Raw genomic sequence first — 5605 nt, 5'->3', positions numbered from 1 at the left:
CGTCCGACCAGGGGGGCGGAGCCAGCGCTGTGGCCCCGCCCCAGCCCCAGATTCACCAATAGCCGCACAGCCCGGGATCCAATCCCGCCAAATAGCTTTCGAGAGGCGGGGCCCGGAACTCGGCGGGGGGCGAGGGCAGCCTGGAGAAGCCGCCGCGGGCCCCCTGGGCCTGTACCAAAATTGGCCGCGGAGGGGTGGGGTCTGCCCGGGGCCGTACCATCAAGTCCCGGGGGAGGGAGCCGGCTCCGGCTCCGTGAACTCCGTGGCCGCGCTTCACAGTTGGGAGCGGGTGTAACGATCAAAGGCCATCTTTCTCAATTTACCGAGGAGACGCGGAGGCTTCCCAGGGGAAAAGACCTGCACAAGGTCACTTAGCTAAACGATTAGGTTGGGTCTGGATTAGAACTTGGGAGAGAGAAATAAATGGTAAGAAACAGAAAGAAAATACCCAGAGGCCTACTGTAGTGGGTGGAGCAAGAGCTTTTCATATTCTTAAGCTCTGATGATGGGCTTTTTTTTTTTTAAATGAAAAAACTCCATTTTATTTGGGCGTGGATGCGCAAACCCTTAACCCTGGCACTCTGGAGGTGGGGGGCAGGCCTCGGATCTCTGTCAACTGAGGCCAGCCTGGTCTTCAGACTGAAACCCTGTCCCAAAGAATAACCCCCTCCCCCACACACAGTTTACAGGTGAGGCTGAAGAACTTAAGGTCTTTGTGAGTTACTCAATGCTACAAATTAAATTCCATTTCCAAAGCTTACAATGCCCCAGCCCTGTGATAAAATGGCAGAACTTGGTGTTGTGTTTCGTCTTTAATTTATTGGGAGGGGGTGCTTCTATGCAGTGGGAGGTGAGTCAGAGGACAACTTGCAAGAGTCGGGAGTTGGTTCTCTCCTTTCACTAATTTAGGACCGGGGGATTGAACTCAGGTCCTGAAGCATGATAGGAAGCACTTTTGTCCACGGAACCATCTCACCCTCCCAGAACTTAGTTCCGTAAACTCAAAGCCTACCTCACTCAGTCACTCAGGTTGACTGAGGAGTCTAGGCAGGAGGTAATGGCATGGTCCCACCAACGAATTAGAGCAGCAAAATTTCTGGGGCACTGTGTGGTTTGTTTTGTTTTTTCAAAACAGGGTTTCTCTGTGTTTCCCTGGCTGTCCCAGGACTCACTCTGTAGGCCAGGGTGGCCTCAAATTCACAGAGATCTGCCTGCCTATGCCTCCAAAATGGTGGGATTAAAAGCAGGTACCACCATGCCCAGATAACAGCAAAATTGATTGATGGACTGAATTTTTCAAGACAGAGTTTCTCTGTGTAAGAGCCTTACCTGTCCTGGAACTCCGTCTGTAGACAAAACTGACCTCAAACTCCAAGAGCTCCCCCTACCCCTATCTTGTGAGTGCTAAGATTAAAGGTGTGCCACCACTGATCAGTGAAAACAAACTTTCTTAACCTTGCTACTCATGATATTTGGTAACAGAATTCAGAGTCTGTCTTGGGCATTGTGGATATTAATTGGCATGCTTGACCTCCTTAGACAACAGTAGCAACGCCCCTCCCCCCCAAACCTAGACTGTGACAACCAAAATTGTCTTTAGACATTAACAAATGTCTGGGGATCTCTATGCAGGTTCAAATCATCTCTCACCTTCCTGCAGAACTACTACACCAGATCCTGAATCCATCAATCATCCCAGAGCCATTACTGATAGACCAGATAGACCATCGGGCATAATAGCACATGCCCTTAGTCCCAACACTGGGTTGATCTCTGTGAATGGTCTACAAAGTGAGTTCCAGGACACCCAGAGCTACATAATGAGACCCTGTATCAGGCGGAGAAGAGAAGGAGGAAGGGGCCTGACTATTTCCTGACTTCTTACCATACAGCCAATATTGTGATGGGTTAGTTGCTTATTTGTATCCCTAAGGCAATAAAACATGTATTTTATGCTTTGTTTAATTTCTTTTAAGTTAGGGCCTTGGGGCTGGAGAGATGGCTCAGAGGTTAAGAGCATTGCCTGCTCTTCCAAAGGTCCTGAGTTCAATTCCCAGCAACCACATGGTGGCTCACAACCATCTGTAATGGGGTCTGGTGCCCTCTTCTGGCCCGCAGACATACACACAGATAGAATACTGTATACATAATAAATAAATAGCTGGGCGGTGGTGGTGTATGCCTTTAATCCCAGCTCTTGGGAGGCAGAGGCAGGTGGATCTCTGTGAATTCAAGACCTGCCTGGTCTACAGAGCTAGTGCCAGGGCAGGCTCCAAAACCACAGAGAAACCCTGTCTCGAAAAACCAAAATAAATAAATAAATAAATATTAAAAAAAAAGTTAGGGCCTTACTCAGTTGCCCAGTTTTGTCTTGAACTCTTCCTTCTTGATGTTGTTTGAGACAGGGTATCAGTATGTATTAAAGAGTTGTGCCACGACCCAGCCTGGTTTTGAAATCTTGAATTCAAGGGATCCTCCTGCTTTTGCCTCTCAAGAGCTTGGATGATCCTGGTGTGAGGGTCCTGCCTTTAATTTCAGCACTTAAAAGAGAGGCAGTCAGCCGGGCGGTGGTGGCACACACCTTTAATCCCAGCACTCGGGAGGCAGAGGCAGGCGGATCTCTGGTTCAGAGGCCAGCCTGGTCTACAAGAACTAGTTCCAGGACAGGCTCCAAAGCTACAGAGAAACCCTGTCTCGAAAAACCAAAAAAAAAAAAAAAAAAAAAAAAAAAAGAGCAGAGCTAGTTCCAGGACAGGAACCAAAAAAGCTACGGAGAAACCCTGTCTCGAAAAACCAAATAAATAAAACGCAAAAAAAAAAAAAAAGAAAGAAAGAAAAACAACAACAACAACAACAAAATAGCTGGATTTGAGGCTTGTACCCTATTTCATTTCTGTGCTGCCTCCCTACTGACTCCAGGTGGGTCTACATACCCTTTCTAGGACTCCCATTTCCATCTTTACAAAATGGAGAGAATAAGACCCCAGAATTTACCAGCTCCATGGCCACATACAGTACCTACTATAAAATCATGGATATTGAAGCATTTTGTAAAATGGAGAACAAGGGTTACAACTTTAGATGCCCAGAGGTCAGGAGGATGGTATAAATGGATGGTTTATATTCCTATGACTCAGATATTGTTTGTTTGCATATTTTAAAACTTGGAGTTTTTTGTCAGGTGTGGTGCCTTTAATCCCAGCACTCAGGAAGCAGAGGCATGTGGATTTTTATGAATTCAAGGCCATCCTGGTCTACAGAGCAAGTTCCAGGACAGCCAAGGCAACACAAAGAAACCTTGTCTCAAAAAAAAAAAAAGAAAGAAAGAAAAAGAAAAGGAAGAAAGGAAAGGAGGGAGGGAGGGAGGGAGGAAGGGAGGGAGAGAGAGAGAGAAAGTAACTTGGAGTGTCTTTAATTTTCTCCTTTCTTAGCAGACTAGTAGTGATGCACCCCTTTAATCCCAACACTTGGGAGACAGGCAGGTGGATCTCTGTTAGCTTGATTTCAGCCTGGTCTACAGAGAGTTCCAGAACAGCCAAGGCTATGCAGAAAAATCACATCTTGAATATATATAGTACATCTGAAGCCTGCAGTGGTGGCACACTCCTTTAAACCCAGAACTCAGGAGGCAGAGCCAGGTGAATCTCCTCTAAATCCAAGGCCAACCTGGTCTACGGAGCAAGTTCCAGAACAACCAGGGCTATACAGAGAAACCCTGTCTCAAAATACAAAACAAACAAACATGTATATCTGAAATCAAATATAGCCCTTTATTTAGTTTTGGATTTGACACAGGATCTTACTTTGTATCCTAGAATCATCTAGAATTCACTACATGGCCCAGCATGGCTTCAAATTCCTGTTGATCTTCCTACCTCAGCCTCAGAGAGCTGGGATTACAGGCATGAATCACCACACCCTGTTTAAATATGACCCTTCAAATGAGTAGCAATAAAAAGAGAGAAAGCTATTACTCTTATATAAAAGGGACCAGAGACCTATAACACACTCACACTCACCTCTTAGGAGGTGTCCTGTAAAGGCAGCTTAGAGGGGTAATGCTGGCTTGGGCTAGTGAGATAAGGTCAGGAAGTTAAGTACTTGCTCCTAAACCTGAAGACCTAAATTTCCTGCCCAAGACCCTTACTCCACAGGTATTCCACAGAATGCATATCCACACATGTATGTTGATACAGACATACCGATATACACATAGATAAATGGAAAAAAAATCTAAATGATGTCAGGGATGGTGGGTCCATCAAGTAATCAGGAAGCAGTCAGATCTCTGTGAGTTAAAGAGCCCGCTAGGGTTACAATAAAGAGAACATATGTCCAAAAGAGAGGGGGAGGAAAGAGAGAACATAAAGCTAACACTTCTATTTTAAGGGGTTTGTGGAACTGTTTTTTTTTTAAAGATTGATTTTATTTTATTTTTTAATATTTATTTTTTATTGTGTATACAGTGTTCTCTCTGCATATATGCCTGCAGGCCAGAAAAGGGCACCAGATCTCAATACAGATGGTTGTGAGCCACTATGTGGTTGATGGAAATTGAACTCAGGACCTCTGGAAGAGCAGTCAGTGCTCTTAACCGCTGAGCCATCTCTCCAGCCCCTGTGGAACTCTTTCTTTGGCCTCCTGCATCACAATAATTGGAGAAACATCAGATATATAGTTGGTCTTTTTTTTTTTTTTTTTTTTTTTTTTTTAAATATTTATTATGTATACAGTATTCTTTTTTTTTTTTTTTTTTTTTTTGGTTTTTCGAGACAGGGTTTCTCTGTAGCTTTGGAGCCTGTCCTGGAACTCCCTTGGTAGACCAGGCTGGCCTCGAACTCACAGAGATCCGCCTGTCTCTGCCTCCCAAGTGCTGGGATTACAGGCGTGCGCCACCACCGCCCGGCTAGTTGGTCTTTTTTTGTCAGACTTTTTTGGGACCACCAGCTTCTCAACATGGGAGAGTTAATATTATTAATTATGAAAGCTTAACCTTTAGATGAGGCTTGCCCCCAGTTAGTTCTTACAACTTAAATTAACCTGCCTCTATTAATTTACCTTCTGCCACACATCTCTTTACTCCTCTTCAATTCTGTATGTCTAACTCCCTCTGTGTCTCACCGGCGTCTCAAGCACCTAGATTCTAACCTTTCTGAGTTCCTCTCTCTGCCCAGAAGTTCTGGCTAACTTATCCTGGCTAGCTATTGGTCATTTAGCTTTTTATTAAGTCAATCACCATGATACATCTTCACACAGTATACAAATATCCCACAACATTTCTTCCTTTTGTGTAAATAAAAAGGAAAGGTTTTTTTATTCTAGTACAGTAAAACTATACACAATAAGAACAATAATCAGTGATTGTCTAAATAAAAAGAAAAGGTTTTAACCCTAACACAGTAAAATTATATACAATAAGAACAATTAGCTGGGGGCTGGAGAGATGGCTCAGTGGTTAAGGGTACCAACTGCTCTTCCAGAGGACCTGCGTTCAATTCCTAGTATCCATATGGCAGCTCACAACTGTCTGTAACTCCAAGATCTGACACCCTTACACAGAGATACATGCAGGCAAAATACCAATGTATGTAAAATAAATAAATTA

This window comes from Microtus oregoni, unplaced genomic scaffold (assembly GCF_018167655.1).
Source record: "Microtus oregoni isolate MIOR12 unplaced genomic scaffold, Mior012 000005F_ref0000423, whole genome shotgun sequence".
NCBI lineage: Eukaryota > Metazoa > Chordata > Mammalia > Rodentia > Cricetidae > Microtus > Microtus oregoni.
The sequence above is the reverse complement of the archived record's forward strand: the minus strand, read 5'-3'. Positions refer to the sequence as shown.